Consider the following 27527-nt stretch of genomic DNA (forward strand, 5'->3'; position numbering starts at 1 on the left):
GAGCTGCCTCCTCCCGTTTTATATTCCTCTCTAGGGCTGGGATTAAAGGTGTGCACCACTACCGCCCCGTTTCTATGGCAAACTAGAGTGGCTGCTGGGATTAAAGGTGTGTGTCACCACTACCTGGTCTGTAAGGCCGACCTGCGTGGCTTTTTTACTCTCTGATCTTCAGGTAAGCTTTATTTACTAAAACACAAATGAAATGCACTACATGTATTATTTAAATCCTGCTGATTGCTAATTACTTCTGTGAAGGAAGAGGGGAAAGATTTGGTGTGGCTGGGGATGAGGCAGAGAAGGGCACCAGAAAAGAACTGGTTGCATTTTTAAAAACCTCTTTTAGGATAGGAGATCATGTAGCCCAGGCTGACCTCATACTCACTGAGTAGTCAAGGATGACCTTGAACTTCTGTCCTTTCTGATTCTACTTCTCGAGAGTTAGGGTCACAAGTTTGGGCCACCACATCTGGTTTTATGTAGTGATGATCTCTTGCATGCTTAGGCAGTCATTCTACCAACTATTATATCCTTATATTATATTATATTATGTATACACCAACAATATATAACTTATATTATATTATATATATATACACCAATTATTATATCCTTAACCCATTAAAATTATATATATACCAACTATTATATCCTTAGTCCCATTAAAATGTATTTTTATCATTCAGTTATTGACATGTATGTCAAATTTTTCTCTTTTCCCATGTAATAACATTACACATGAAGCCAGATGACTTTTGCACATGCCAGAGGACCCCTGCTTGCAGACTGTTGTGGGTCTCCGTGGAGCGAACGGTTTCAACTGGAGCTGAACCCCAAATGCTCCTCTCTTATGCAGGGTTCAAAGTGGCTCTCTGGTGTTCAGAAGAATTCAGCATCTTTTTTCCCCTACACCTGCAGAGTGGTGGCCACAGCGAGGCGCTCGGGAGAGGCTCATCCAGCAGTAGAATGGGGAGGTGCGGGGCGCAGAGGACCGGCCCACGTGGACTGCGGAGTTTGACAGGGGCGCGGGCAATCGGGAGGTCTGACCAATCAGCGTTGTCCGCGGCCAGCCCGGCTCCTCCTGGTCAGCTAGCTCTGGGCTGGTTTCTGCATAGCTAGCTAGCCTGGAGTCACCCTGGACGGGGCGCACCTGCTGGGCGCGCGGCTGTCTGCAGCCGCGCAATCGGACCGGGCAATGTTTCTCCGTTAAAACACCGCGCTTCCCTCGGTAGCTTCGGCTTCACTTTGCAGCAGCACCGGAACTTTCCCCCTTCTTGGCCGGGCTGAGATGGTGACCGGCTGTTGCCAGAGGCTCCTGCGTGCGAGTAGCCAGCTGAGCATCCTTTGACTCCAGCGCTTCGACCCGTGCTTTGCCCTGGACCACCGGATCTGACTCCGCTGCCCTTTCTAGTAAGAATGGTCTCTGGAGAAGAGCTGGCGGGAGATGGGGTTGGAGCTGCCTTGGAACGTGTGCTCAAGCATTGTCTCCAGGGCAGCCGTGGCCTTTTGGGCTAGTATCAGTTAACAGGGCTCAGAACAGCCCTGATCACTCCGGCATTTTGGGAGAGCAGGCAGGGGGAAGCATTTGAATCTGCCGCGTGTGTCCTAAAGTTGGAAGAGACACTGAAAAGTAGGGCTACGTGCCGCGATGGGTACGGGTGGGGATGGCGGGCAGCAGTCACTTCCAACTTGGGGTTTCATATCTGCGGTTCAGAGACTCTGGAGTCGCGCTGGTGCTGAGGCAAGTCACTTGATGAATTAGAGTTAGCAGTGGCAGGGCAAACACTCCATGAACTGGTGGCTACGCTGGCCTTGGGGTTTCATCTGAGCAGGGGTCCTTACAGGAGTCAGCACGTGTGCTGGTTCCGGGACCCTTAATAGCCAAACTTGGACTGGGAGCATAAAAGACTAACTGGGGAGGGTCTGGGAAACGAGGCATCTTGGCTTTGTCCACCAAAGCAGCCCTTGGACCTTTCTTTCCCTCTTGCTTCAGTTGCAGGGCCGGTTGTCTAGCACAGCAGGGTGTCTTTAACCCAGTTTTGTTCTTGGGGTAGTTGCAAACAGAAAGCTTGATAGCCTGCACCCGGGGAGGCGCCCCAAGAAACAAGCATCTCTCCAGTGTGCTAGTGTGCTTTTCTTTTGAGTGCCGAGGACTCCACACGCCCTGGTGAGAACGCTTAGCTGAGTTATGAGTCAGCCAGCAATACGGATGTGCACAAGTTCACGGATTCTTTGAGACCAGCCACGTGTCCACCCTCACCGGGATTGAAGGATCCCTTTTGGTGAAGAGTACTGATCCCCGAAATCTTTGCTTTTAACTTTTTAATGGCCTTCCATGCGAGAGGAGCAAAGTTAATATAATGTGACAGGCAAAGTCCCTGCTTGGCAGCAGCAGCGGTGGGAGCGGGGGGTACTTCTGTTGAGGCCTCAGTCTGGTATTTTCTGTAATATTCTTCATATAGGCATAGTCCATGTGCAGATTCAGACACCCAAACCTGTACACATGGGCAAGCAAGCAAACAAGCAAGCAAACAAACAGCATCAGAAACCCAATATAATTTAGGGATGGCAATGTGACAATGTAGTTAGTGTAATGTACTTAGTGTTTATCGCTTGGTGGTTTAGGAACAGATGCTTGATCTGATGTGAAGAATTCTTCAACTGATTCTTGAATGAGCTTTTCGGCTAACTTGAGAGTCACAAATCAGGGTGCAAGTCCATGTCCTGTGGACTGGACACATAGGCCTTATGAAGACAGTGACAGCACTCTCCAGAATCTCTCCAACTAATGATGACCTATGTCCTCCCCACATGACCTGATGAGTTGGTATCACTCACTCGTGCACAGAGCTTTCTAGGTGTGGATGTTTCTTAATCAGTAGTTTGTTTCAATAGCTTGACCAGTAACTGTTTTTCAAGGTTTCCTCTGTAAGTTCCTCTCTCGTTTTTCTCGTCTTTCTAGACTTCTTTCTCTTTCCTCAGTACTATCCACCCTTTGACTTGTTATATTGTGTTGGGGGACTTAAGTCATGATTTGATTGGCTGCTTTCCCTTGAGATCTGCAACAAAGTTCCCCAGAACAGCAGTTTGCCTGCTGTGTGAATGAATGGCTTTATCAGTTCACCCCGTTGCAAAGAACACCTATGAGTATCTCTTTGTTATTGAATATTCTTTATTGGAGGCAGTCTCTGATAGTACTAGTACTAGACTGTTCTAGGTCACTTGAATTTCAATATTCATCTTGTGATCCTTCTGGAGGCGTGTATTGTTTAGTTCCAGTTAATAGAAAAGAACAGATCTTTGCTTTGACCCCCCACTTCTTTTTTGTGCCACAGAGCCTTTCTTAAGAGCTCTTTTTATCTACACCTCTCGCTTACTGTTACACTTATTATAACACTTTGTTATGTAAATGATGTGTTGATGCATATGATATTAAAAGTGTATTCGCTGGGGATTAGCCCATGGGTATGATGTCATCACCAGCCAATCCTCTGCCTGATTAGAGCTCGCATTGACAAAAATCACCTTATCATACTGAGTATACTGAGTAAGGGAATCCTACTTGTGTGTAGTAAGGGGATGAAGTCTGTCTTGACTCTTTCTAACTCAATTAGTTGCTTGGTTGTAGAGTTTGGGGGAATTTCTATGTTAAGAGGCTTAGCCTAATAATAAGATCCTCAGATTGTGATCTCATTAGATCCTCAGATTTTATGATCTCATTAGAAGTTGCCTAAGTATTCTCCCCTTTGTCTTTCCTTTCTCTTTGGGAGTTTTCAGCCCATCTGCGGCTCTGTTTCCTCGCAAGGATGAGGAAACATCATAGCGAACAGACTGGCTTTGAGTGTGTTTTGTCCTAGATACTGCAGCAACTGAGTTGGGGTGTGTGTGCTGAATTATGTACAGGTGTCTGCCTCGTCGATTGTTGGCACTAGGTCAGTCAGGATTGCAAGATGACTTCAAGTCATACAGGTGATTATTCGGTGTCGTTTATCCTCACTGAAGATGACTCAGGACTGAAGTTGGGCCAGGCACAGCTGTGCACTGTGGGTTTGGGAAAGTAGTCTTAGCCACTTTCATCACTTCATAGCGATTTGATGTGGAAATGTCATTTCACAATGACAGAACGTCAGAACCTTGGGTGACTCGGACTTTCAGAACTATCCCATGGAATTACATTGCTAATAGCCTACTCAATTCTCACCCTCCGTCATAACCACTCTCCCAAGAGACCACTAACTCTGTCTTCCCATCTATTTGATATTTGTGCAAAAATAAAAATAACTTGCAGCTTTATGGTTGACATTTAAGTTCAGTCCACTCTTTTCTATGAAGCCTGTCTAAGGGGTACTTTTTTCTCTCTCTTTTTGGTCAAATATAAACTTAATTATGCATCCTGGTTTAAGGAATTATGCAGAGGCTCCAACTGCACATCTGGAAGGTACCTCTGAGCTCCACTTTCAGAGGGAGGGGGTATTGTGACTTGATCCCACTATGGTATACAGAGCACAGGGTTGGAATTCTGGAGTCCCGATTCTCAGCCTGGTGTCTGCTTCAATAACAACTTACATGAAGTAGCTTCTGTGTTATGGTGTGGGATCCATCTCTTGGCTGGCTGTCTCTGTAAAGGAGGGCCTTGTGTATTTCTTTCACTGGCTTGCTTCCAGTTGTTGGAACATTGCTTTGGTAAAAATCAGGTTCTGGGAAGTGACAGCTATGTGCCAGATGTCAAGATCTTACAGTAGTAGGTCGTTTGTGTGAACATAAATAATTTTATTCCACAAGTCTGGAGGCATCGGCTACTGGGGAGTACTTATTTAACATGACAACATGGCGAACATGGAGAAGACGCTGTGTCTCAATAGGCAATGGAGTCACAGATAAGTTGCTCCCTTTTTTTGAGACTGAGTACTGTTAGCACACAGGACTAAAGTGTCCGACTTAGAAAAATAGAATGATTTTCAAAGGATGAAATAAAAAGAAAACATGGATTTTTTTTATTAAATAAAAAAAGGCACTGGACAAAATATGGCTAAACTGCAAAGCCCCTGCCCATTTCTGCAAGGGCTTTAATGATCGGAAGGCGGACAGCTGACAAGATGGCACGTTTGGTAAAGGTACTGGCTGCCCAGCCTGACAGCTAGGATTTGATGTCCCTGGACCCGCATGATAGAAAGAGAGACTCCTGCAAGCTGTATACACACACACACACACACACACACACACACACACACACACCACGCACATACACATGTATACATACACACATACACAAAAAATTAAATACATCCAAAATTATTAAAATATATATCAAGGCAGAGCTATCAGAGCTACAGTTATTATTTTAATGGGCATTATGTTTGTGTGGATTCTTCACTTTCTCCTCTGTACCGTATGTTCTTAAGTGTTCTTTAAATTTTCAGTCTTACTCCTTTATTTTTATGCTCTCCTTTGTCTGAAAAATCATGAAAATCTAAGTTTCATTTGTGTAGTATAGTTACTTGCCTGTGTCTCACTGGGCTTCAAATCACAAACTTTTATATCTGTCTGTCTGTCTATCTGTCTGTCTATCTACTCTATCTATCTATCTATCTATCTATCTATCTATCTATCTATCTATTTTCTATCTATCTATCTATCTATCTATCTATCTATCTATCTATCTATCTATCTATCTATCCGAGAAAGTATCTCCCTGTGTAGCCCTGGACAGCCTGGGACTCATTATATAGAACAGTCTGGCTTCAAAGCCACAGAATCTACCTGCATCAGCACCCTGAGTGCTGAGTTTACAGATGTGAAAATGTCATACATATATTCAATGTATTTTGATCTTATCCTACCCCCATTTCCTGCTCCAACTTCTCCTTACCTTCTACCGCTACCCTATTTCCCTCTTGACTTCATGTCTTTTATTTTAGCCCCCTGAAGTCAGTTGGCGCTGCCTGTATGTGTGTGGGTGTAGACTACCCACTAGCACGTGGACAACCTATCAGGGCCACATGTCTGAAGAAAACGATGTTCCCTCCAATAGAAGCCACCAGTTGCCAACAACTCTTTAGCCAGGGGAAAAGAGTCCCAGGGTTTATAACAGGGATCCCAGGACTCTTATTGCCTAGACAAGATTTTGGTTTTGGTTACTTGTGGCTTTTATTTTGAAGATTTCTTTTATTCTTTTCATAAAGTACAAAGATGATATAAGCTTGGAGTAGAAAATTCAAATACTGTAGATGACTACAGAAAGGAAGGCTCAAAAGGTCACTTTGCCTAGACCCAGTACCTTTTCACATTTGCATCAGTCTCTTTCCATTTGTCACTTTGATTGCATGCAGGTGTCAAGACTCAATCATTTCGAGAAGAGGGGTCCTCATCCCCTTTCCCACACTGTTTATTCAGCAGTGCCCATTGAAGGGACCCTGCTTTGCCTTGGCTAGAGAAGGAGGGCCACACCATGTGTTCTGCACACCTGCCCTTGACCATGGGGCCTCTTCATGCCATAGCATTCCCATGAGGCTCAAAGATGCTCTGGATCTGCCTAAGGACGGCAAATCCACCCAAGGAGTACTGGTCCAGGGAGCATTGCCATTCTTTTTCATGGCCATATGTTATTCTTCTACAGTTAGCTATCCAATACCCAAAAGTTAAAAGGAATTTTGAAGGTTTAATTCTATTGTATTATTATTATTTTAATTTTGGATTTTTTAAATTTTTATTTTTGAATGAAGGACCACTAAGGATCCAAACCAAGGACTTCATGCATGCTAGGCTAGGCAAGCACTATATCATTGCCCACCCCATTTTTTGGCTATTCAAAAGAGTCTCACAGTACAGCCCAGGCAATAATGAACTCATGATATAACCCAGGCTGGCTTTGAGCTCCCCGCCTTCTTCCTGCCTCAGTCTCCTGAATGCTGAGATTTCAAGTGTGTGCCACTGTTGTGGAACATTCATGTTTGCTGAAGAAATCAGGTTTTGTGAGTTAGTATCAGAACAAGTCTTTAACTGGTGTTCAGCTTTAGGATATTTATGGGAATCTGAAGAAAAAGTTACTGGGGGTGCATTTGTTTCTGCATGCATCCATGGGAGCAAGGAATCACAGACAGGGGTGGGGGGTGGGTAGGGCAGTGTCTGTGCATAATCCTCACTGGCTGTTTAAAACATTTGGCAGCCCTTCCTGTGGCCGTGGATTGTAATGCAAGCATCTGCTGCCTTCTCTCTGCTTTCAGAGCTGATTATGCAATGCACCTCGCGTCACAGACAAGGCCTTCTTCATCTGTATTTTTGGACTAATTCTTTCTCAGTACACACAAATTCTTCTCCTCCCCCCACAAATATTCATGCACACACAAATCAAAAAGGCCATAAAATTGGTTACTGTGGGCCAGGTCCTCCCAAGATACCAAACTCACACCTTTTTCAAATTCTGTCCTGCTCTTTGCAGACCATAAGGTCTGTCAGGAGCACGGAGCTGCATTAAGCAAGCTGGAAGATGGTTCTGCGTGTGTCCCTTGGTACCAATCTCATCTTTCTTATGGGCTGAATTCTCCCCACCTCAAAACTTAGGCACTGATGTGCAGCTGAGGCCACCTAGGAAACTCACTGGCTGACACTGTAACATTCTCCAGCAAGGCTTAGGAATCACTGCCAGCAAGGGTGGGAAGGGTGGGTGGAGACTTTTCCCCCTTTCCACATCTGTTCCTTCTTCTACTTCCTCCCTTCAAATCTCCCCATACAACCCTCCTGACTTGCCATTAAATTCATGACCTCTTCTGCCACATGCATGTGTGTATAAATACATATTTCTAAATATAATCTATTCAGTTTGTGTAATGTTACTTTTATGTATGTTTTCAGGGCTGATCATTTGGTATTGGAAAACAAATTGGTGTGCTCTTCTTTGGGGAAGACTATTTCTCCCTGTCTCAGAAATCCTTGATCACCCATAGTGCTTTAAGAAGGCTAAGGCTTCATGGTATTTTCCCTATCTATTAGTATGTCTGTTGTTATCCGTCTTTAGCTCATGGTTAGATTGTCATGTTGGTGATTCTTATGGCTGTAGCTTAGCTTTTGACATTGCTAGGAGACACAGTCCCACCTCAGTCTTGCTGATCTACTGCAGCCTGGGACACTGGTCCTCTGGATCTTGTGATCTTTCTGCCTCCTTTTTCTGCAATGATCTTTGAGCATTGGACACTGGAGATGTTTTATAGATTTATCTTTTCGAACTGGGCTCCACAACTCTGCAGTTTGGTTGGTTGTGGTTTTCTGTCAGGGTGAAGACTACACTTACCCGTGGATATAAAGGCAAGTGTTTAGAGTGTAGTTAGGGACTGTGATGGTTTAGTAAAGTTGACAGTTGGAGGTTTCCTTCCAAGATTCCCGACTTCACTAGTCCCGGGTGGTTGGCTAGATTTTCAGTACCAGGCGTGATTTCCATCCTGTTCAGCAGGTCTTAAGTGCAATTACAGCTGCTGGTCACCAACAAGGTGTGTGTACCACTCCTGTACCCTTAGGGTTACCGTGCCACCCATGCTGGGCATTGTTGTGGTTCATAGCTAGCATAGCTGGTAGGATTTTTGGTTGCTTCCTTCCTTTGGAAGCTTGCACGATGCTTTTTGTAGCACAAAAGCCATCTTTAGGGAGGAGGCATTCAGGTAGCACTAGCACAGGACCCTCTAGGCCCTCTGTTTGAAGAACATGGAATCTCTATCCACAGGGACTTACTTTCAACAGTGTGGGCTCTTAAGGAAACCTCTTGGTATTGGACTGTATGGAGCAAGCCACACATTTTTTTTTTTTTCATGAGAGTTTTGGAAATAGGCTCTCACAATGTAGCCTAGGCTGGCCTGGAACTCACTCTGTAGCCCAGGCTGGCTCATAGTCAGCTCATGCAATCTTTTTGTCTCAGCTTCTTGAGTACTGAGCTTACAGTTATGGGTGTCAAGTCCAGCTTAGGGTTTCCTATCTATAGGTTAGGAGATGTGTGTATTTGTCTACTAAACTTTAAAAAAAATAGTAATAGCCTCAATTGCTAGTATTGGAGTTGTTGTCTTGTAATATGCTAAATTTTGGGGGGCATTGAAAAAAATAGAAGTAACATAAAATTGGCCATTTTAGCTGTTCTCAAGGCTACATTTTAATAGTACATTCACATTGTTGGGGTTTCACCATCCCTTTCCATTCATGGCGCTCTTTTCTTTGTATAAAACTGAATCATAGCCATTAAGTCCCAACTCCTTCTTCTTCCATGACTGCTCTGATTCACCCTTCTCCTTTGGTGCCCCTGAATCCCACCTTCTGTAGGTGGGGCTATCCAGTATTTGTCCTTCTCTGGCTGACTTATTTCACTTTGCACAGTGCCTTCATGGTTGACTCATTTTGCAGCAGGCTTCAGAATTTTCTTCTCCTTTAAGGGGTTCTCTCCCACATTTTATTGGGTTATCAGTGTACGTTTAAGTTGGCTTTATTTTTTCCCCCTCTGTATAGTATGTCTATTTTTATTCCCTTTTTAGTATATATATTTATATTTCTTTAGTGGGATAAAAATCACAGATATAAGATGGACCAAGCAAATAAACAGTACATTCATTAAAATGTGCACTGATTGGTATATATATTCTTTAATTTTTCTCTTTTTTATTAAAGCTATTTTCATACCATATATTTTGATCGCATTCTTTTCCCTTCCTCAGCTCCTCCCAAACCTCTCCATTTCTTTACCTACCCAACTTCAAATTTCTCTCCTGCCAAATAAAAACAAAAACAAAAAAACCAACCAACCAAAAAAAAAAACCAAATTATGTATTACCAAAATGCTGTTATAAATATTATAAACACAATAGCTATTCTAGCTCCTGCTTTGTATCCCCAGCTAGGGCTGCTGGACCTGATGGAATTCTGTGCTTAATCTTCTCTAGGGCTAACACGCTCCTGCTCATAGTGGCTGCAGCACTTTCCCAGGCTAGCCACATTGTCTTCAGAGTCCTATAAAGCAGGTGCCAGTATCAGTATCCTCTATGCAAGAGGAAAGAAAGGCGCACAGGGATGAAGACACTCCAGCCGCCTGTGGCAGGGCAGAGGCACAGCCTTTAGGAGGTCATTCATTCTTTCCCTGCACAAAAGGTTGAACTGATTCTTCTGGTGCCTGGCCTAGGCCTGGGTGGGGACAGGACAACTAATGAATGTGTTGTCTCCAGGACGAGTGTTGATCATCCTCATCCTGACACACAAAAGCATTGCATGGTGATGTGGATCCTCCAGGCCAAATGCTTATTATGAAATTGTCATTTTATCCAGATAATAAGGGCCCACTGGATACATTCCGTGACTATTTAGCCTGGTAATAGCTGATTCCAGTCCTCTGCCAATTAATAATCATAATCATGTAGACCATGACTCTATAAATGCACAACAACTTCTGCCTCTCTCAGGGATGGCAGGGAGAGGTGGATTGGGAGAGCAAATGATTCGGATGAGCCCGCAGTGGGGTCCCAGGGATGGGTGTGGGCTTGCTTTCCAGAGGCACCGGGCAGAGGATGCGGGCATCTTTCCCACCATAATCATGACTTGATGGAGTTGCTGCCAAGGAAGGCACGTTTTGTCACTTGGTAGAATTAACAATTGATCAGTTTGGTGGTGCCGGAGTCCTTTGTAAGCGCCCCATGTTTATTCATTATCGTGATTACACAGTGGAAGCATCTCTGCTTGATGAGATGAGGCAAGAGGCAAAGTTATTTAAATACACTTGAAATTAACGTCTGCACAAATAGGGGTCTGACAATGTCCTAATTTGATTCTAAGGATTTAGAAATAAACCTTTATCTGAGCGGGGGGTTGGGGGATGGTCCCATGGATTGGTGCTTCAGGTGTGTGAGGTTCATTTGTATGAGGCTGCAGTGTCATTGAGAAGGAAAATGGCAAGGGTTGGAATACACGGGTTCCACATTTCTCCTGGGGGAGTCGGGAGCAGGGAGGACCCATTAGCTTTGCTGTCCACACAGGATCCCTATGTTAAAGTAGCAACCTCGAGAACTCTCGACAAGGGAGGTCACGTGTCAGTGTGTCCCAGTGTCTCCATGAACAAAGCCCAGCAACCATCCCTCCAAGTATTAATCAGGAGAGCAGGAGATTCCTCAGTCTGAAAGTTAAGGTCACCCTGAGACAAGGGACAGGCAGCCTTCCTAGAAAATGGTTTCTTCAAGACATTTTGATTCTGAATTTACTCTCTCTACATTTACAAAAGACCCAGGATCCCCAGTGTGAACTCAGTTTTTGGTTTGATGTGCAAATATTTCTGAGCCGCAGCATAAAGAGACATGAACGTACAAGCCGTTGACCGCATGAGTTTCACAGTCTTCATTTACTCAGAAGGAGTGGGGGTGAAATAAGTTAAGGCTAATGGCATTTTACAAAACGCGAAGTCTGGAGTTTTCAAATCTATTTTATATTAATGCTATCAGTCTTCCGTTGCACTTGCTTCCAGCTGCAGTATTATTGCCTCACTGTTTTTTGAGCCAGGGTCAGTCTGTCTGTCTCCGCCTCTGCTCCTGTCTCTGTCTCATTCTCTGTCTCTCTCTCTGTCTTTCTCTCTCTCTGTCTCTCTTTCTTTCTCTCTCTGTCTCTCTCTCTGTATGTCTCTGTCTCTCTGTCTGTCTCTCTCTCTCTCTCTCTCTCTCTCTCTGTGTGTGCACATACCCACGTGTCCGTGTAGAACCAGAGGTTGACATTGCCATCTTTCTTGCCTGCTGTCCACCTTATTGTCTGAGACAGTAGCTGTCCCTGCACCTGGAGCTTGCAGATTTGCCAGACTGACTCGCCAGCAAGTCCCAAGGTTCCTCCTACTTCTACCTTTCCAACCAATGGTTTGCTGCTGAGATTCTCTGGGCTCTACTTGGATGCTAGGATTAAACTCATATTGACAACAAGCATTTTTCCGACAGCCATCTGTCTCTCCAGTTCAGTAAACAGGGTCTCTTAATGTAACCCCAAATGGCCTTGACTTTACCATGTAGCCAAGTCTGGTCTCCCATTCAAGACTCTTTTGCTTCACGTTCATTATGGAGCTCTTGAACTATAGGCAAGGGCCATCAAACCTAGGTGCCAGTAAAGAAGATTCACCTAGGGGGCTTGCTGAACCAGGTTCGCCATCCTCATGCTCAGAGTTTGGAATCTAGTGAACCTGTGGTGGGATCTGTAAGTGCATGTGTCTCACAGACTTCCATGAGCAAATCTGTGGTGGGGCCATACTCTGAGCCACACCTTTGCAGGATGGTGTATTTTTCAGAGGTGAAAAATTGGAGTTCAGAGATGTTCATAAAATGGTCGTTTTGATTAGCATGAGAGTTAGTCAGTGTGGTAATCCGCTGAGAAGCTTGTCTGCACATTATGACTCTGAAGATTGATTCAAATTACCGAACCCAAAGCATAAATTAACGTGAGTGGGATCAGTGTTCTTCCTATGTGAGAAACTGGTTTCGGTGACGTCCTTAGTTTCTCTTCGAGTTCAAGATGCACTTGCTGTAGTTGAAGGTTTTGAAAACAACTGTAAAGTTATTTAAATGAGTATGGACGTTGTTTGGCTGTGCACGGTACCAAGTCTTCTGTCGTTTTATTGATGTCTACATTGGCAGGGGAAACACTTCCTTTAGGCGGTTGAGTCTGATTTAGATTATACCAGCAGGGGGCGCATGGGAACATTGCTTTGTTCTATGTCATGAAGACTCCTAGGGGTTAAGCTCTGACATGGATTTAAGGTTTCATCCGTTTTGAGAATGACGGAGTTGTCGCGCAGGACCAGGAATGAACCAGCCGAGAGAGTTAGGGGACGTGGGGGACTCTCGAATTTTTTTGCACAGGTTTTGCTGCTCTCTCGTGTCACTTGGAGGAAGCAATTGCCGTTTGGGTTGCTTAAGTGAAAACCTTTGAATGGGGTTTTACATTGTCCGCATTGTTTAGAGAACTTAGAAGTTTGCAAACTAAAGCTTCCCTTGAATAAGAAAATAAATGTATTTTTCCCCCACATTTTGCCCCCTCAGATTATGTCTCATATAGCTCAAGCTAGTTTTGAATTTGCTATGTCGTTGAGAATAACGTTGAACTCCTGTCTTCCTGCCTGCACCTTCAGAATGCTGGGCTTACCGGTGTGTGCCAACACACACAATTATATTTGCCCACACTAAAAATGGGGACTGGTGAGTTCTCTTCTGCAATCTATCTCTACAGACAGAGTCCCAGTTATAGAAACATGGTGTGAGGAAGCTTAGAGTTTGTGACCATTCAGCTTTAGGGCCAGGGTCATCATCTAATCTCCCTGTTTTACAGAACTGGGTTTTAGTTCCACGGCGTGTGGAACCCTGGTACGGCAGTGTGTGGGACCCTGGTACGGCGGTGTGTGGGACCCTGGTAAGGCAGTGTGTGGGACCCTGGTAAGGCAGTGTGTGGAACCCTGGTACAGCGATGTGTGGGACCCTGGTATGGCAGTGTGTGGGACCCTGGTATGGCGGTGTGTGGGACCCTGGTACGGCGGTGTGTGGATCCCTGGTATGGCGGTGTGTGGGACCCTGGTACGGCTGTGTGTGGGACCCTGGTGTTCTCTCACAGTTGTGTTCTGTGAGAACAGGTCAGTATTAACATTTCCTTAGGACCCATCAGTCATGGTTGTCCCCTTGGCAAGGTGTCCTTTGGTCCTCTCTGCCCCACTCTCCACTGTGTTTGCCTTCCTTTCTGATCACCTGCCCTTTGGGCCTATGTCACCTTCCAGCACTCAGACCTGGACAGTCAGAAGTTGAGGCTCCTGACTCCCAGTTCAGTGGCAGAGAGGACAGAACTGGACACAGTGTCCACGGGAGACTGAGAAATAAAAGCATCAAAGCATTATTTTCTTTTTCTTTTCTTTTTGGAAAAATATCTTCTCTCTCTCTCTCTCTCTCTCTCTCTCTCTCTCTCTCTCTCTCGATTTTTCAAGACAAGGTTTCTCTGTAGCTTTGGAGAGTGTCGTGGAATTAGTTCTTATAGACCAGGCTGGCCTTGAACTCACAGAGATCCCCTTGCCTCTGCCTCCTAAGTGCTGGGATTAAAGGCGTACGCCACCACCGCCCGGCAGGAGAAAATATTCTTTTTTTTAATTAATTAATTAATTAATTTACTATGCATACAATATTCTGTTTGTGTGTATGCCTGCAGGCCAGAAGAGGGCACCAGACCTCATTACAGATGGTTGTGAGCCACCATGTGGTTGCTGGGAATTGAACTCAGGACCTCTGGAAGAGCAGGCAATGCTCTTAACCACTGAGCCATCTCTCCAGCCCCGAAAATATTCTTTAAAAGCAGATGTACACTTTAAAGAACTGTGATGGAGGCTGCTGGTTCACACGGCTACAGCTGTTCACGCAGCATTGTGGCACCAGTGAAGCCAACTGACACAGTGCAGGACCACAGTGACCCTAAGAGCCCCACTGGCCACATGAAAGTTAAAAATAAAAAGAGTGGAAGTAGAAGGAGCATAAGACAAAATGTAGAGGTTGCCTTTCACTCTCTCCACAGTGCATTCTCTCCACCTTCAGACATTGGATCAGTTAACCTCTATCCTTCTGTACATGTTTGTGTCTGTGTAATGAATGTGTGCAGGTGTGTGTTGGTGTGGTGTGGTGTGGTGTGTGTGTGTGTGTGTGTGTGTGTAAGCTAAATGACCAGATGACAACCCTTAGTGTTGTTTTTCAGACCCCAGCCACTCCTTGATTTTTTTTTTTTTGCCACTTCCTGATTTTGAGACAGGGTCTTTTATCTGTGTTCTGGGGATTGAACTGAGACCCTTGTGTTCAGAGAGCAAGGACTTCACCAACTGAATTCTCTCTGGCCCCAAGAAATACTTATTACATAGTATATCTCAAGCGACTCTGAGCCCTGTGAGGAAGGGTGGATTGGAAACCTGGGTCTCTCTGACCATGTGAGGTTGATTTGTCATTGTCAATAAATCGAAAGAATCAGGAAGCATATTCATCATTATACCTTAACATTAAAATGCATCAAATCTTCCCATTTGTTATTTAAATTAAGTATTCTCATTAAATACAACCTTGTAGGTGAACTTTTTCATTTAAACCATATCACACAAGAGATTTGGTTTCACACGTGTGTTTCACTCACTGTTTTTGAGATCTATTTACCCTGAACTATGCAGGATGCGGACTCAGTCTTCTCAATGGTTATTAACGTTCTGCTCTGGATGTACATTTTATCCATGTGTTCTTCTTTATATGCACCCTGAGATCCCCCCAATTTCTTCCTGTTAGGGAGGGAGGGGGAAAGAGACCACTAGTGAACAAGTTCATGTGAGACATTCCCTGAGATGTAGCACGTATTAGCTGAAGCCCCTCAGGATTACAGGTCTCTTTCTACTCATGTGTTAGGGGTTTTCTGGGGGCAGAAGTGGATTTGTCACACGAGAGGATGTACTTTAGGTGTCTGGACAATGAGAAGACCCACAAAGCCTTTTCATTGCTTCTTCTCCTTGAATTAAGTTATGGAAACTCCAGAAGAGGTAGGTTCTTGGTCTCAGAGGTTAAATCTGTTAACTACAATCTTTGTGTGTGTGTGTGCGCACACATGTACTTGGGTATATATGGAGCTGACAGGTCGATGCTAGGAGGCTCCTGCTATTGTTCTTTTTCCTCATATTCTCAGACAGGGTCTTTCACAGAGCCCGGAGTGCACTGATTGCTGTCCAGTGTGCTCCAGGAATATGCCTGTCTCTGTTCAGGGCGTTGTAGATGGAGTTTTTACATGGGTACCAAGGAACCCACACTCATTTTTGCTCGGTAGGCATTTTACCAACTGAGCCACCTCCTCAGCTCCCAATCTTACATATTCTTGAATGCTCCAATAGAACTTTCTGCAATGACGAGAATGTGCTAAAATCCCTACTGCCGGACAGACCCCAGAAATCACTGGCCTAGATTGGTGAGCTCCAGGTCAGTGAGAGAACTGGTCTAAAAAGCAAAAAGGAAGGGAGGAAGAAAGAAGATGTTGTGTCTGAGCGATGACACCCGAGGTTGTTTTCTGGTCTCCACAGGCACACTCAGGCTTACACGCACAAATGTATTTACACACTCATGCCTAACACGCGTGCAAAAACCAAAATCTTCACTGTCTGCTATTATCGCTATTAAGCCACATTCCTTTCGTGGACTCTGTAAATGTGCCTTTCATGGATAAGGGCTGAATGAAGAAAGGGAATAAAAGAAAGGCATGACTGCTCCTAAAGTATGGAGAAGATTTTCATTGCAGCTATAAGGGAGAAAGCAGGCAGAGGCAAGAATCCAGACTGAACATGGCCTGGAGACTAAAGCAGATCATGAGAGGAGAGAGGGAGAGGGGAGCAAGAGAGGAGCTGGGGGGGGGGGGGGGGATCAAGAGGCAGCCAGAGGCCAAGAGACCACTGGTGTAGCCAAATGGCTGGATTATCAGGGATCAGGTTGGGGAAAGGGAAGCAGTAGCCCAGCCTCTCGAAGTGAGAGGTTTAGGGTAGCGGGTGGGTGAGAAGTGCTGGGAGGAGCCACAGGTGCTCCATAAAGTTCAGAGAGCTGGCCAGCATCCACTTTGATATGTCGGTAGGCACCTCAGTTAGCCTTTTGTCCTCTGTTTCTGAGACCCAACAAAAACCTGTATTTTAAGTTTTATTTAAGTTTAATTAACGTAGCTTTAACCAGTTGTGTGTGTGTGAAGGTCCCATATCAGACAGCGCAGGTAGAAGGGTCTGCACTGCCCTGCAAAGGACAACCGTTGTATTTTACTAGGACCAACCTATTTTCGAATTGTTCCTAAAGATTATGGAGAGCTGGAAGTAGAGTCTGCTGTGTTGATCAAGAGACCCAGGGATTTTAAACTGTAAATGGGGAGATAAACCGGGGAAAACTAAGTGGCGTCATTTGAATGTATTAGCCACTGCCCCTCCTTGTTCGAGGCGCCTGTCTGCCTTGCTCTGGCTGGGGCCTCTGTCAATTGCTGTACAGTCCTAAGGGGCAGCTCTTTGTAAAGTGAATTGATGGCTATGTAAATACTGCCATTAACCTTAAGCACCTCAGACAGCTCCTCGGGCGGTGCAGTTTTCTTGCCCTTGAAAAAAAAATGCTTGATGGATGCTAAGATAGTACACCGTGCCTCCGCCCCCCCCCCCCCCATGACTCTTTAACAGGCTGAAGCAGCAGGCTTCTTGCTGTTACAGAATAAGGAGGCCCATGGAGTTGAGGGCATACAAGGACCGTATTACAGATTATTTAACTTAATTACTTAATTTGAGAAAGGGTCTCATGTAACACAAGTTGACCTGAACTCCCCCGGTAACCTAGAATGGCCTTGAGCTACTGATCCTCCTGTCTCCACCTTCCCACCTGCCTCTGCACACTTAGGCTTGGAAGTATGTACTTTGATTTGTAACGTGGAATCTTTGATTAAAGGAAGTCTGTGGGAAACCTGGTTTTTAACAGAGTTTGGCATATACTTTAAAGTTAGGCATATGGGGCTGGGGAGGTGGCTTAGTCAGTAAGGTGACTGCTCTACAAGCTTGAGGAGCTGAGCCTGGATCCCTGGTGCCAGTATGAGAAGCCTGGAGGAGTGTTCCTGGAACCCAGTGCTGGAGATATAGCTCCTAGGCTAGGAGGGTTTTGAAGGACTGGAGTTGCTAGGCTTGACCTTGTGCAGGCAGCCTCAGTGGCTGTGAGCTCTAATCACGTCCCAAAGACACTGATCCTAAGCAGTCTTTCCAACCTCTGATGCTTTTTTTTTTTTTTTTGCCATTTCTTCACTAATGTTCTTTGAGGTGTGTGTGTGCGCGCCCATGTGCACTGGCCTGTGTGCGCACATAAATGTCTACTTAGGACTGAGCACTCTCTACACAGCCCCTTATGCACTATGACCAGATGTGAGTCTCTTTTCTAACTGCTTCCCAATCAAAAAAAAGCTTCTCTGATAAAGGTTGTGAACTGTAATAATCAATGGGAATAAAGATAAGTATTTGGAATGCAGTTTGATACCATATCTAGTTAACAAAAATGATAATAGTAGACTCTTCTCTAGGGTGTTTGATCTGCCAGTCACAGATCCTTTGCTAGGATTCTAGTCATAGGTATGAAATTCCTTGTAGAAGGAGCGGTGGGCCGCTTCCCGCTGCCCGGATCCCAGCTAGCTTACACCCGAAATAATTACACGGAAACTGTATTCTTTTAAACACTGCTTGGCCCATTATCTGTAGCCTCTTATTAGCTAACTCTTACATATTGATCTAACCCATTTCTAATAATCTGTGTAGCACCATGAGGTGGTGGCTTACCAGGAGGATTCTAACCTGCAGCTGTCTCGGAGAGGAGAGTCATGGCGACTGCCTGCCTCTGTTTTCTTTCTCCCATAATTCTGTTCTGTCTACTCCGCCTATCTAAGCTGGTGTCCTACCAAAGGCCAAGGCAGTTTCTTTATTACCAATGAAAGTAACGCATAGACAGATGGCCCACCTACATCAATTCCTCTTGTAAAGTCAGCCTTAAATCCAGTAAAAACAAACAAACAAACAAGTAGTTGGTTACCCCCATAACATTATGCCAGTATTGCACCAGTGGGAATATCTTGCCAAGCTTCTCATTATTGGAGCACACAAGGTTCACAGCTGAATAAGATTTTTGATATTTTCTTTTCTCCTCCAGCATCTTTTATTATACTTTCTAGCACTATGAAAGGTAACCATCACGGGGAAAACTTACAGCTCAATGCTAGCATAATCTCTTCTTGTTCTGTGACCAAAGTGTGCAGTGTCTTCAGCAATAGAATCTTTATTTTCTTGAAAAACACTTTCAGAAATAAAGGGAATGGGGATCAGAGAAAGACGCCAGGAAATATTTCCATCCACTTGGTTGGAGGAAAACCAGAAACTATATCAAGAAGTAGCACCAAAAATTGAAGGTTGCCAAGACTCTTGTTTTCTCTCCATTATCCTCTGTGGCCTTTCTTTCTGTCCGGAGGGCTGTGCATACAAAATGGACATATATAGTAGAACATTGTGTTTTGTCTGACTCATAGCCTTTCCTTGGTATTAGAACCCTGATTTCTAGTAAGGCACATACTACATAGAATCAAGACTATGTCTTACAGCTTCTATTGTACAATGGTAAAATGACTTATATGGAGAGTGGAATATTTGAGAAGTTTTCTGAAATTAGCAGAATGATCTTGTCATGTCTTGGGATCTGATGCACTAGCTGGTGCTGCAGCAACCATTTTGTACTAGGGAGTGACCTTGGGGAGGAAAGACAACTGGGAAAATGACAGGGTGGGGAGCAAGAAGCAGGTTGGGGTCCCGTGCTTCTGGGTGCTTGTGGCACTAACACAGGTCCTTGAGAAAATGCTCTTGCTCAAAAGCTTCAGTTTCTCATTTGGACTCGCAGGAAACTAATGCCGCATGAAAGCCTGGTGTCTGCCTTCATTTCATGTACATCCCTTGGCTGAAGGTCACATTGAGTTCCTGAAAGAGCAAAGGTGGCAAGACTCTATCCTGGAGTAAAGATAGTTACCTTGTGGGAACCAGATTGGTGCCCTCAGAGATGACAGTACAGAATATGTTAACAATCTCCAGGATCACTTGCGGGTCGGGTCCTGAGTAGAGGCAGTGATGGATCAAGGATCTGTGGGACCCCTCCTTGACCAGGATTGTTTAGTTATGCATACCACTTACTTGCTATGCTATTTAAGCCTAAACTTCACGTAGTACCCGAAGAAGAGCTTGATGTCACTAGATGCCTTTATTTATTCAAGCGTTTCCAGTGTGGCTTTATTGAATACATCTCCTACTCCTGTTTTTCACCATTACTGTCTACTTAATTGTTGTTTTGGGTGGGTGGCCAACCTTAGTCTATTGAGGCTGCCAGAGCCCTGTCATAAATCGCTGGTAATGGTGCTTGCTTGGTCTACCCACCTTGGGGCTTCAATTTTGGGAAAAACCATTTGTGTAGATGCCTTCATTTCTTAGATCACTTTTAGTGGGCTGAAATGGTACAGCAGAATGGTCAGTGAGGTTAGCTCCTTAGCCCTGAAAAGATAGGACAACCACCACCCAGAAACCCTGGCTACTCTTTGGAGTGTTATGCACAGTTCTGAAAGGCCCAAGTTCTGGGGAAAGAGAAGGTATGATGGGTTTGGAATTGGAGGGGAGGTTTCACACAGGAATGAGCTGGAGCCATTTCTGGGGAGGCAAGAAGTGAAGGAAAACTGGGTCTTGGGATGTAGGTCAGTGGTAGATCAGTAGCCCTGCATGCACAAGGACTGGGTTTGATCCCTGACGCTGAAAAAAAAAATAAGACTTAAAATAAAAATGAATAAAAAAATAGAAAAAAAGAAGAAAAGAGAAGCGTCAAGGGTATTAAACACCATCAGAGATTTCTCCAAATTGCCAATCTGGAAGTTAGTTACAACTCATTCTCAAATAAATTGAAGCCTTCTCCGTTTGATGTGTTTTGACAGGAAATGTATATTTACTGCCTGAAATGACTCCAATTGCCGCGCTGTGAGCCACAGTATTTCATAAATGATTAACATTGAATGGAGGGCTCCTCACCCCGCTTCTTCAGCAGCATTCCACAGGAAGGAACACACCGCTGTGAGGTGTTTACTCTATTTCCTAAAGTACACATTTGCCCTTGGAGATTTTGATCTTGTCTGTCAAAAACAGTTATTGCCACTGCAGATAGAGAAATAGCCACACTCGGAAATGATGAGCCGGTAAATTCAGCATATTTTGTTTGATTCAATATTTATTAAAAGACGATAGAAATTTCTCTTACACATATTTTTTTCTCTTCCCTCATATGTTCCTCAAGTGCTTTTTTATGAGACAGAAGGCTGAATACGATTCTTAATTCTAGTATGGATTTTGTATCTGGTGAGCTTCCATCTGCTAAGGGAGAATTGACTCCAATGGAGACAGAATGAAGGGTGTTTCATATGGAGGAAGGAATCCCATCAGCTGTATGGAAACACTGACCTTCATCCAACTTGGAGGCTCAAACACTCTTTTCTTAAATTATTTTAAAGGCTTATTTGTTTTATTTTCCGCGAAGGAGTGTTTTTGCCTGCAAGCCTGTGTACTACCTTCACGCAATACCTATGGGGACCAGAAGAGGGCAATGTTTCATGTTCTGGTTGCCAAGGAACCAGAGCTTGTCCCAAGTTCTCAGAGTCCAGATGAACACGTTAGGCTTTATGGTATCAGATATTGACCAGGGGTGAATCATAGAGGCTTTGAGAACCACTTCTGAGAGCAGGGATGAGAACCTGGAGGCGGCTCTGTGGAGGAGCTACCCCAGCAAGGATGGAAGTTTACACAGTGTGGGGATTGGCAAATCTTTTCAGGAAATGGTTATGGCAACCATTTCCAGTTTTGCAGACATATTCATTCCTTGGATTAGAGAAAGGACTGAAAACAGTATGTAAATTAATATGTAATTAATATTTTTAATAACATTTTATGTTGGGAAAATTGGATTTCATATAATTTTTACATGCTGATAAAAATTCTTTTGATATCCCCCAAACCATTTGTTTATTTTATTTATTTTTTGGTGGTGCTGGGAATGGAACTTAGGGCCTTGTGCACTGAGCTATAGCAGCTCTCTCTCAACCATTTGAAAATGGAAAAACTATTCTTCCTCTGCAGATTGTTCAAAAGCAGGCAAAGGGCTGGGCTTGGCCTCTGAGCATAGTCTGTCTTCTCCTAGGCAAGAGCAAAGACCTGCTTGTCTCCTTGGACTCTTGATTGTGCGGCTCCAACGTCTACTGTTTTCACACCTGACTCACGCACCCTGCCTCTGTGTGTGCGTGCGGCAGTTCACGTGTGAGCATGTGTGCGAATGGAGGCTGGAGGACAGTTCTGACCATTGTTCCTTAGGTGCTGTCCACCTCGTTTTTGAGATAAGGTCTCTCAGTGCTCTGAAACCCACTAGGCGTGGCAACCTTGCCAGCGAGCCAGCCTCTGCCTCTCCACACTAGGACTGCAATTATTAGCGACCACCTGCAGCTTACACGGGTCCTAGGAGTTCTGGGGACTGGACTCAGGTCTCTGGGCTTACCAGGGGAGGACTTTACTGATAGAGTCATCTCCCCAGTCTCTGTAGTTAACAAAACAAAGCAAAGCAAAGCAAGCAAAGCACTCACTTTATTTATCACACACACACACACACACACACACACACACACACACACACACACTGAAATAGACTTTTATTTGGTCTCAAATGTAAGACAGTACTGTCTGTGGCCTAGTGAGTTGGGTTCGGGGTTAATGAACAGAGGTGACACTGGTGTGGGCCACTCTCCCTGCAGCCTCTAAAGCCGTGCATGGCCTAAAGTCATAAAACAGTGGACCGATGTAATGCGCCCTTGGAATCTGAGGTATCATGTACTGTCAGTGTCTTAATTATTGAAATTTGGTGGATTTTTACATATTCTTTACCATGAGGTAGAAGTCAGAAGCTCCAACACCCACATATGTCCCTTGTTCCCCTCTTTTCCTCATACCCACCCCTCTCAGGTGTGTAATGTGATTTTTGATTGGTTTTCATAATAGAAACCCGGAGACAGATATTAGGGGGTGAAAGATGAAAGATTGGAGAAGCAGAGCAGCCAGTAGTTCTTACCGCTACAAAAGCCTTAGACTGAATGGGGTATCCTGTCTACAAGTTCTCAGACTGAACACCTTGCACATCTGTCTTCTCCCGCCTTATATTCCTCTCTCTGCCCAGTCATATCCCTTCCTGTCTCCACTTTCCTAGAGCTGAGATTAAAGGTGTGTGACTCCCAAGTACTGGGATTAAAGATGTAAGCCACCACCGCCTGACTCTATTTCTCTTTTAGACTAGATCGATTTTGTGTAGTTCAGGATAGCCTTGAACTCACAGAGATCCATCTGCCTCTGCCTCCTGAGGGCTAACATTAAAGGTTTGTGCCACCACTGCCTGGCCTCTGAGGGTAACCAGTGGCTTAGCTCCACGCTCTGATCTTCAGGCAAACTTTATCTGTTAGCTCACAAACCAAATATCACCACACAGGTGACCATGGGACAGCTTTTTCTGCAGAGCTTACTTCTTTCTCTGCATCTGCACCTAAACAGAAACAGAGAATGTGTATTCTTCTCCAAGGTTTTGGCTCAACACTGGGTCTGTCGTTGCCTGGGGCAGGTGTTCTTGATCACTGTGTATGAATCTACTGTCTGAAGAGTTCAATGTGTCCACTCTTGTTTTAATTGTGGGAGGGTTTTATTTTCCTTATAGGTTTGGCTGCTACGCATAAAGAAAGCTGCTAGGAACTCTCTTATGCATATTCTGATAGATGTTAACCTGCATCTCTGCGGCCTATCTTTGTTTTTCAGACTACATCTTGCTGGAAGTAATAAATGATAAAGGGGAACATAGTTACCACTTATATAGGGTTTATTGTGTGCCGAGAATTGTTCCAGATCTTTCCATCTCCTGTTCTGTTGGGATGTGTAACATGAGGGGCCGGCTTGTTGGGGTATCTGTCCTGCCCAGTACCTCACAGCTGGCATGCCCCAAAGAGAAATCACACACAGGACTCCATAAGATTATAAAACTGATTGGCCCATTATCTCAGGCTTCTTGTTAACTCTTATAGCTTATATTAACCCATTATTCTGATCTTTGTCAGCAACATGGCTTGGTACCTTTTTCAGCTGTCAGCTTACATGTTGCCTCTTCAGGGGTCTGCGCAGGAATGGCAGAGGGAGCTTCCTGTTTTCCCAGAATACTCCCAGTCTCTTTGCTCCACCCCTACTTCCTGTCTGACTTTCCTGCCTATACTGCCTGCCTGGCCAATCAGCGTTTTATTAAAATATGATTGACAGAATACAGACAATTCTCCCACACCAGGGATGGGTGGGATTGCTGTGCACACAGTGGGGATGTGAGGTGAAGCAGCTTGCCAAGAACATCTTCGAAATGTTGATCAGATTAGCAACAAGCAATTTCTCCAAGTGATTACAAAGCCACAGGATCACGTGCCAGGGAGAGGGCACCGGAGGAGCCATCAGCAGTGTAAACTGCTCTCCTGCACTTCCTCACCCATCAGCTGGGCTTAGAATCCGGGCAGCATGACTTCCAAGGCTCCGCTTTAACCACTGAACTACACCATATGGCCTTGTCTAGCCAGCCGGTCACTGCCTCTCCAGCTCTGGAATTGCAATTCTGAGAGCCACCACCCTTTGCTTCCCAGGCTGGCAGTGCCGCCTTCCCTGTCCCCCTTTCTGATTTCTAGTGGCCAGCTTCATTTGGCTGCCCTGCCTGACCACCAGGTGTGAAAGGGGGCAGAGTAGGTGACCTTCAGAAATCTGGCTGTTGAGAGATGCTTGCCTGGCTTTCCAATGCTGGCTTCATCCCTGCAGCCCTTGGCAGACAAGGGACCTCTTTTGCCAACCCTCAGCCATACGGCAGAAATACTATCAGGTGGGAATGAGGTGGGGAGAGGGTGTGTCCTATAGCACAATGTCGGATGCAGCAAGCTATTATTATATGTAAGGAGTCTCCGCGTAGACTATCAATTTTGCCTGTTGCTCGAACAAGCGGGGTTAGTGCTGGGCAGTGTAAGATTGGCTGGAAGTTTTCTCTTGTTCGTCCGTGTGGGAGTGAGTGACAGATCCTAAGTACCTACCCTCAGATAGGAGCTCCTGTAGTGTCTGCTGGCTGGGGAAGTACTTTGGAGGAAAGCATTCCCACCCAGGGCTTCTCCAATAACACTTCTCCCAGCCTTAGAACCCAGGGAAACACCTTGGACCCCCTAGGAGGATGCATAAATGGTTTAACAGCCACGGAGATGTTTTCTTCCCTCCGCTCTGCTATTCTCCGGTGCTTTTCTGAAACCCCACAGAGGCTCTTCTTAGGGCTTTCCAATGCTCAGGCTATCCCAGAAGGAAAATTGAATTTGATCTCTTGGAGCTTAAAAGGCCATCCGTGGATCCCGGAGCACTTGAACGGGAGCCAGCTGCACCTTGGGCCTGGCGGTCTGCAGCCGAACCCGTTATTAATTCTCTTTGAATGCGGAGGCACTTGCAGACTGGGAAGTGTTGATTAACAGCGTGCTGCAAGCATGCTTATCTGGTCCAAGGGCTTGAATAGGAAAATCCAGCAGGCTGGGGGTTGGGGGAGACCACAGCATTTTACGGGGGGGGGCACATAGTATTGCTAATACTGGTTTACATTCATGGTGCTCGCTGTTTTGCATTTAATTAGTGGGCAGCGTTAAGTCAAGCAGCTAACACTTTGCTTGTGTCCTTGAGCTACGGCAGGCTTTTAATCATGGCTTTTTTTCCTCTTTTTGCCCCAACCCTTTTGCTTTTGATGTACTACTGTTCTGGAAGCAAATAAAAGCCACCGATTCAATGGGACTGGTCAAAGAAAAAGAATATTTTGGGTTTTTTTTTCTTTTCCTGTTGTTTTATGATTAAAGGGACCAACACAGGTGTAGGAAAGCAAAACTGGCTCTTCTACCCTGTAGGAGTGAGCGTCTCTTTAATGTTCTAGAAAGTGGCAAACAGGTTGGGGAGAGGATAGACCGGTTCCTCCTATCGCATGCTGATGATTTTAGGTGAAAAAAAAAATGGGATAAAGGGTGCGGAAACATTCTGTGAGCCTGGATCCAAAGAATGAATGAGAAGGATCAGTGATTCTCTCAAATGTGGCAGATGAATCATTGATCCGAGGGTGCTGGACGGGTGGGGAGCAATGCCCCAGAGGGGCAGTGTGCAGAATTAAAATGATTTCATGGCGTTTGGGCTGACGATCTGGCCACCAGAGCCCATTGCATGGGTAAAAATGTGTTACTACTAATAAGGGCTTTGAGCCCAGGCAGCTGCAACCTGCAGACATGCACCACCCACATGTGCGCTGGCCCTGGAGAGCTCCATTCATGCCATCTTCCTGCTTTGTCTTTTCGGAGGCACTGATGTCATGAAGCCGCTTTTCTCCCTTCTCATGCAAGATTGCAGGCAAACTTGAAGTCGTGGGTCCCTCCTCTTTGTTGGTGCTCGGGTTAATTTTAAAAGCCAGGCAACAGATGGCGGGGTTCTGCACAGAGAAAACTTTCAAGTATTTGTTGGGCAAATGACTGATTGGGGGATTCTTCAATGCAGGGACGTGCTCTGTGGGCCCTTTGAGGGTCAGCAGTTTCAGCTTGGGAGAGGTGGGTGGGTGTGGCCGTTGGCAAACTAAAGCCTTTGGCTTCTTTTACATTTCTGTTTCTCTGCCTGTGATATTGTTTGTCATGCCTGTCACCTGGGAGGGTGTTTGAGAGGTGTCAGTGAAGCAGCCGAGGGATCTTGCTGAGCACAATGCCTTTGTTAGAGTCCCCTTTTCCTTTGCCATCTCAATCAAAATGCACAGGAGATGGACATGCCTCAGATCAGACTGTTTGATTCTAAATTAGCATCACCATTGTCTGTGCGCGGCTGCTGTCTTAGACGAAGACGATAGTGCTCTCTGGAAATGTTGCGAAGAAAGTCCAGTGCAGTCTCCTATGGGAAGAAAATGGATTATGGAGGATTAATCGTTACAGTTCATTTTATTGATTGCCTTGGCATAATTGCTTTCTTCTCAAGCATCGGTGGCGCTCCCAGCTACACGCTGTTCAGAATGTGAGCAGCACCCTTAACGTTTTGGGGGCTGTAGTTATTGAAATGTCAATTCAGGAGAGAAAGGTGGGCTTGAATTCCCTTTTGAGGGGTGAAAAGTGAACTAATTTTTCAGACCAACTCTTACCATCCTGTGTTTTCACATGCTTAGTAGTTCACTAGGAGGTAGCAGTTGTGTTTCTTAAACAGTGAGGTCCTAAGCATTGCATCTGACTTTAGATGATGTTCTGTTTTGGAAACTTATGGTGGTACAGTGGAATCTCACTGTGCATGGGATTTGCCACTGAATTAAGTGTGCTAAAAAAAAGGAAAGGCTTGGATATGGCTCAGGGGGCACAGTGTTTGCTGGGCAAATATAAATCCCCAGTTTGGAATGCTCGGTATCAGTATAAAACCCTGCTAATGGCTTCACAAATGCCCAGAACCCCAACACTGTTTATGTTAGTAAACACACATGTGTGCGCACGTATACACACACACACACACACACACACACACACACACACACACGGAATAGTACTGACAATCCAGTAAAACAATTTCTGACCCACTCTACAGAAGAATTCTTAGTGCTGAAGTTTGAATGAAAGCTAGTGATCTGGTCCCTGAGTGTGTCTCTCACAGAAGTCGAGAAATCACACTTCTGAAATAAGTGGCTACCGAATGAATAGTGTTTCTGAGTTTGAAAGTTCTATGGTGTGGCCAGTGGCTTGAGGGTTCTTTGGCATCTTCTGGTTTAAAGGGTAGGCTGTCTTCTCTTTTAACCCTAAGCCTCCTTAGCCAGATTTTACCAGATTTGTTGCTGTGACGTTTCAATGCTGTTCCGGGGACAAGCCCAGCTCTGGTTCCATCCTAAACC

The 27527-nt window shown here is 45.0% G+C and overlaps 1 protein-coding gene across 1 annotated transcript in view; it reads left to right on the forward strand.

The window, feature by feature from the left end:
* Positions 1 to 1170: 1170 nt before the first annotated feature.
* Tafa4 (TAFA chemokine like family member 4) overlaps positions 1171 to 27527 on the forward strand; it is a 195272-nt gene continuing 168915 nt past the window's right edge. Inside the window, exon 1 of the mRNA XM_048438349.3 lies at positions 1171 to 1407. The gene's annotated coding sequence lies outside the window, so the exon portion shown is untranslated. The remainder of the gene's footprint in view (positions 1408 to 27527) is intronic.

The sequence above is a fragment of the Myodes glareolus genome, chromosome 3 (assembly GCF_982192425.1).
Source record: "Myodes glareolus chromosome 3, mMyoGla1.1, whole genome shotgun sequence".
NCBI lineage: Eukaryota > Metazoa > Chordata > Mammalia > Rodentia > Cricetidae > Myodes > Myodes glareolus.